The following is a 7225-nucleotide window of genomic DNA, read 5'->3' on the forward strand; positions in this document are numbered from 1 at the left end:
TTTACATAGGAAAAATGTAAGGTTGACTGTCTCACATTTACTTTAAATATTTATAAGCTTACACACTAGATAGGATAAGTTCATCAACCTAATGTCTAGAATCACAGACCTTATTTTGCCTGATGTTGTTTATTAAATTTATTGCCTACTATGGCTTTCAGTGGCCTTGTTTAATGTCCTATTTGCCAATAATAGATCACGACTGATAGTAATTCTGCTACTGCAGGTAATGCAGCCATTTCTACTACTACTATTTTGGAAGCATCCTTAATATGCAGCTGAAATCAGAGAATTTTTTCTTGGAAGTTCAGCACAAAAAAACCCAAATGTTCCTAAAGAGCTCACACAATTGAAATCTAAGAGTAAACTCTTAGCACAAAGTGCTACAAGTCCCCTTCTGCTTTTTGAGTAGTGAACAACTTTTCCAGAAGGAATTAAAACCCCACGCTTTACCTGAAGAATCAATAAGGAAAATCACTATCCCCAGCCTATAAAGCATCTTCTGTTATGTAACATTCTATTAATTTCAAATGGGTTTCATAATGAGTTGCATAATGAGTGAAATGTTTAAAAAGGCTTTTATTATCACTTTTATTCTAGTTCACTACATAATTTTTTAACATGTTCACAAAACTCTTACATGTATATTCCTAATTAATCGTAATTTCACACCTAGTCTGAAGATACTCAGTACTTGGCAGGGTTTTTTTATCTGTGTCTAGATCATTTTTTGTAATTATGTCTGTTTCAGAAAAATTCTTGTGAGAGCAATATAGCTAGTATCCTATCACTAAAAATGTCAGTCTATCCCTATCATTTTTGTACTTAAAATATTAATAAATACTTTAAAATAATCTCTGTTAACTAGTGAGCTTATGAAGACAGTCTAAAAACAGGATTACCATATAATTATCCTTTATATATCTCTATATAACCCTATTTATTTTTATATAGGGGTATAACTTTTAAAAATGCATCAGAGTTTTTATAAATTAAGGGCTGACCTTACGAAATCCTTGTAATTCTGAAACTCTCTTTGTAAATGAAGCAAAGTGCTGGAAAAGATTTTATTCACAGCCTTTAAAATTAAAAGATGACCTTTCTATATAATATATTTCTCTATTGTGCTGTACTTGAATGACAAAATTTACCTTTTTATTCTCATATCTTATTCATTTCTATATAGAAGAATGTATTCCAAAGTTAAAATTAATAGTATCTGCTGCAAATAATGGTGGGTTATCAAAATCCAAGCAGTTTGAGACTAATGTAATTTTATGGTTTATTCCTATAAAGTTGCTGTAATTTTTTGAACATAATTAAGGTGAAATAAACTCATTTCACTCAGGTAATGTTGACATCTGCATGGTTTTAAAGTATTAGTTGCTGCAAAGTACAAGGTGTTCCATGAAGAGTGAAATTTGGGAAAATGAAATTCAGAAGAATTTGTGTTCATCCCTTCACAGCCTCTTACCACAATGCTTTCAGTCTCTTCCTTGTCCCTTTCCCAGTGCTTTGAAAATCTCCTGAATACATTATAAGGAATAGAGAGGAGCAAGCATTAGAGAGAAAAAAATCCCTGAGCTTTGATCTGCATTTATGCTGATGGATACATATTTTTAATCAAAAATGGAGAAGGAAGGAAGGAAGGAAGGAAGGAAGGAAGGAAGGAAGGAAGGAAGGAAGGAAGGAAGGAAGGAAGGAAGGAAGGAAGGAAGGAAGGAAGGAAGGAAGGAAGGAAGGAAGGAAGGAAGGAAGGAAGGAAGGAAGGAAGGAAGGAAGGAAGGAAGGAAGGAAGGAAGGAAGGAAGGAAGGAAGGAAGGAAGGAAGGAAGGAAGGAAGGAAGGAAGGAAGGAAGGAAGGAAGGAAGGAAGGAAGGAAGGAAGGAAGGAAGGAAGGAAGGAAGGAAGGAAGGAAGGAAGGAAGGAAGGAAGGAAGGAAGGAAGGAAGGAAAAGTTTAACTTTATATAACATCTTTAAAACCAAAAGGATCTGGTCACTTTACCAGCTGCAGAAAACATGACTAAAAACAATAATAAGTACTGCTGTCCTTAGTAATTCAGTAACATTTTTTAATATACTAATCTTAAAAATTTTTTCCTCAGTTTAAGGAGTGAGCCTTGACTTGATGGACTATTATAAAACCATACACTATGTCTTGGATGTATCTCAACCAATTCAGAATTAATCTCTCAAGAGTCAAGCTTTGATCATGATAATCCTATTTTTGCTGTACTCACAGCAGACCAATGGATACTAGTGTTATGTCTAATACAGCTGTTTTTATTTCCTGATAAATACAAGGATGAAATTGCCTTTAGACATTAAGAAAATCATTATATAGATAGTAACCATATATAGGGTAATCTTAGTTGCAGTTCCCTTGGGAGGACTAGATAGATTATTTTTGCATTTTCTTACTGTTTTGAGTCATGTTTTCTTCAGTTTGTAAAATGATCAGATGCTTTTGGTTTTAAAGCTGTTATATAAACTACTTTTCTTTTTTTTTTTCTTTCAATAAAAAATGGGTTCTCTTGGCTGAAATGTACAGTGAGAACCAGATTTAATCAACAGTTACATTACTTGTTTGACTGATTGATTCAACTTTCCTCTTACTCAAGCAATGAATGAAATAATGGATGTCTCTAAAAATAGGGAACAGAAAGATAGCTACAGAATCAGTGAAATAAACAGAATACAACTTTATAAAGGAAGGATTGCCACCCTACCTGCTCATATTTATGCCTATCCTGCACTGCCTGAAGTTTGCCTTCTCTCAGACAAAGCTGTCTTATTTTTTTAAATCTCCCTTTGAAAATACTCCCCAAGAGAGGAATCCTTGTTCTCTGGCAGAAGTCACATCCTCTAAAGTAGCCATGGTTTGTCTCTTTTTTAACCGTGCCTTTTACAGATACATAGATACAATCAAAAATGTAGCTCTGCTCTAAGAGCTCTACTCTAAGCTCTACACCAGCTACAAAAATGCAGCTCTACTCTAAGAATCAAAAATGTACTCTACTCTAAATGCAGCTCTACTCTATCTTTCTACTCTAAGATGAGGCATTATCAAGATACATCTGAAGAAATATCTGCACATCTTCCACAGACAAAAGCCTATGCCAGTGGTCAGAGTTTTGTAGATATTTTTTGAGCGTCGGGGGTCGGGTGCTGATGCTGTCAGTTTACATGGGTACAGTGATATTGGGATGTTCAGTGACCCATCCCAGATGTTCCCCTGCTAGACAGACAGCAAGTATCTCCTCGTGTCTGTGCAAGCAGGTCTGGCTCATGCAGCATGAGTTTAGTGCCTTTATTTAAAACAATGCGAAATAAAGAAAAGCTTGAATGGTCAGACCATATTTGCATGTTATTACACTGCTAGAGCTTTTCTTGATTTAAAAGCCTAAGATTTAAAACTGAGCTGAGGATCTGTTTTTTTGTTCCGATTAGAAAAATATAGGACTTCATAGAACATTGCTTCTTTCCTGTAGGTGCTGAAGGACAGGGGTGCTTCACCAGATGACTTGATTGAGCTCTGGCAGGGAGTGTTGATCTCTAGTGAACTGTAAATGCAAAATGGTTACTTGATGAAAGAGCACTAATAATGAAAAACAGCAACTAGTGAGTCTATGGGAACAACCATCTTGGATGGAAATCGCTATATATTTTAAAGAAGTTTGTAATAGTAATTTCAAACACTGCACATCAGTTTAGGACAAAAGACCGATTGAACAGCTGCACTACTTTGACCCCAAGAATCCACCTTTCACTGTGGCTTCTGTTTTGGAAAGTAAAGAAACTTGAGGTAAATAGCCTGATGTCTGTTACTAGGTACAACAAATACTGTAAAACTTTTGGTGGAAACATAACTCATTTTCCAGTGAAAAACTTGATGTATTTCCTTTTGAAATGTGGTTTTGCCTAAAACTATTTAATATATTGTATAAAACAATCAGTCTTTTGCTCCCAAAAAAAAAAAAAAAAAAAAAAATCCCTCTTATCTCTTTCCAGTGCAGTTGCTCCCAGGTTCCTTTCAATGTCTATAACCGTGGGCAATGGTTTCCCGTAACTTCAACCTTGAGACAAAATATTTTGATCTAACATTTCTATACTGGTATTACACTTTGGTGACACACAAAACAGCTGTATCTCTATGGCACATATTTGAGCTAAATAACTTTATTGTTCAATATTGACCAGTCTTATTGTTGTCATTAGCCTGGAAATGCAAGTGAATTTGTTTGGTCTATCAGTATCAATGTAAGATATTTGGTTCTACAGAAGCTGAGGAAGAGGAGGAGAAAGAAAAGGGAATCTACATAAAAAGTTAAAATTGGTCTGATAAGGAGCATTTTGGGATTTTTTTTCGGTCTGTATATTTTTTTTCTAAATTCTGTCTGCAGTTTTACCTAAGCTCCATAACACCATGTAGAATAAGGAGCAGGTTTTTGGTTATTTTTTTTCTGCTAAAAGTATAGGTTCCAGAATACATTAAGTTTCCTGATTTTTTAAATCAGGTTTATGGGTTTTATCACAACAGAACTAAAGAAATGACAGTTTCAGTATGTTTAAATGTTTTGAGCAAAGACTATTTCAAATTCCCTTATGTTTATTTTTAATCCTTTAACCTGAAATCCAAGTGTAATTTTTTTTTTTTTTTTTAGAGAAGCATAATTTTTAACTGGATATATAATGAAAATATTTGTACTTTTTTCCCACATAACCTTAGCATTATTTCTGGTAACTATTTTTATCTTTCCTTTTTTTTTTTTCTTTAAACGCATAGCTCTTGTGAAAAGGGAGCAGATGGCTTGACTGAAACCTGGTTTTCTGTTATTTTGATATCTTGCTTTAATATTAAGATATTTAATATCAGCAAGATATTAAATATCTTGCACAGCATACTGGCTTTATCATGCTTTTCATGCAGTATACAGATTCCCAGCTCAAATCAAAGCAAAGTATGATATAAGGGCATGAAAATCATGAAAAACCTGGGTCCTTCCTGCATGACGGCTCGATAGAACATAACAGCCTTCCTGCTGTGTGAATTTTATATATTTTAGATAAAATCTGTTTTGTTTGTTTATCCTGTGGTATATGGCTTTGATATGACCATTTTATCAACAGTCTTAAAAGATGTGTAAAGCCAGCCCTTTATTCAGTCATTTTGGCTGGCCAGGTACTAGATAAAACAAACAAATCTTTCTATTCTTCATGGGAACTTCATTCCACACCAGAAGAGTCACCTACTCTAACCTTCATCAAAGGACACATCAAAGGCTTCATCAAAGGCTGTCAGCCTACCTTCTATTGTAAGTTTCTTCCCAGTTTGCTCTCATTGTGTTTCATTCTCCCTTAGTTTTAGGATAGCAAAAAATCCTGAGACTTTGAAATACAGATAATGACATTTTATGAAAAAAGTGATTTTTTTTAGAATTTTACTTATACTTGGTTAAAAACAAAAACATTTCCTGATGTGCAATTTGTTCTACAAACTGAATTTCTACAGCTAATCCTACCTGCTTGTTCATCTCAGGCTTTCAAGTTCCAAACATGTAGTGAAAAAACCGCATGCCATGCCTCAAGGCACTTAGCAGCAATCAAAACAGACCTGGGGACGCCTCCAAAGAGCTTTGCCCAATTCCAGCCTGCCTGCTGTACCGTGGATAGTAAATGCTCCTTGTAGAATCCCTGAGGAAGCTCATTACTTGAGCTGAGCTAAAAAGTTTTGCTCTAAACAAACACAGTAAACGGCACAGACTTTATAAATAAAATTATCCTAGTCAGAAAGCTGTCCTATTACTTCAGAAGAATATATTGAAAAGCTGATTAAATTCCTTCTGTCTTTTCCATTGAAGCTCTCAAAGGAAGAGTGTCTTCACTGTCATAGAGCTAGCCAGCTCAGCAGCCACATTGAATTCCACATTGCTTTTCCTTCGATGTGGAGTGACAAGCAATGGGTTTTGGCTGCCCTACCACATGAGGAGGATTGTGTTGCTGTAGTCAGTAAGATGGGGAAGTTTACATGTAAAGGTCATCTGGACATTCCAGTAACCTGAAAAGGACTGAGGGGACAAGTGCTTCTCATTGCTTTTGGGTAAGCCCCTATCAGTTGTGACTGAAGCCTATCTAGAGCCGTGAATTGCAAACAACATTAAAATTAGGAGTGATAAAATGGAGTTGTCCCTCTCTTTCTTGTGGTGAAAAAGCAGACCAGGAATTTTCTGATTAGTGAATGTGACTTCTGGCAGGAAAAAAAATGAAGTTATAGAAATATAAAATATATCTTTTGCCCACAAACTTAAGGGTTTGTTGTTGCTGTTTGCTGCTTCTTCAGGAAATTCTGTAATAGGATGATAGTGTAGTACCTTAAAGGCATAAAGATATAATGCTTTTCAAACACCTATAGCATTTCCTTCAGTGGTTCTAACTGGGAAAAAAACCCAAACATTCCTTCATTGGTGATGTGATGAATAAACCTTAGAGCAAACTGGGAGATACTTTGAAAGTAGAAAAGAAAAATTCTCAGTCCATGAATCAAAAGAAAATTTCAGTCACAGGCAGCTGTCACATTTTTAAATTGAAATTTCAGATCAAACAAGTATTCCTTTAAAGTTAGTAATCTACAGTCACAAATCTCCACTCTCCTCAGAGGGGACAAATCATTTACACTCTTACTCACAGGCAGGCAGGAGATGGATTTCAAGTTATGCCTAGCCAATTCTTGTTCATTTATTGCCTCACAACACTTAGTAAATGTTCCAAGTAAAGAACTGTACAAATGTAATTGTATTAACTGATTCCAGGCTGATCTGAACTTATTCCCTTTGAGGTAGAGCACTGGATTCCCTGAACATGTTTTTCTTCTCTGGATTAGTTTCAAAGCAGATTCATTATCAGTTATCTGTCAGGATCACTTTGAGTGTTATATGAGTATTAGAATTAAATAAACATTGGAAAATCAGAGACAGATGTGCAAACAAATCTTTCCTATGTTTTTTTTTTTTTAATAAAAAAAAATTCTTAAATTGCAAGGTCTTATAAATTTGGTATATTTCTTTTCGTCCTATCAGGGTTATAATTTATAGATTTTTAAATTTGTTTTTCTGTTGTTTCTTATTTTTTTCAGTACTGATTTTGTTATGCCTTCATGGACAGATGGAATAAGACACTGCCCTCCAGATGTTTATGGAGTAACTTGGATCAATAGTAGACACTGTAG

This window comes from Taeniopygia guttata, chromosome 5, assembly GCF_048771995.1.
Source record: "Taeniopygia guttata chromosome 5, bTaeGut7.mat, whole genome shotgun sequence".
NCBI lineage: Eukaryota > Metazoa > Chordata > Aves > Passeriformes > Estrildidae > Taeniopygia > Taeniopygia guttata.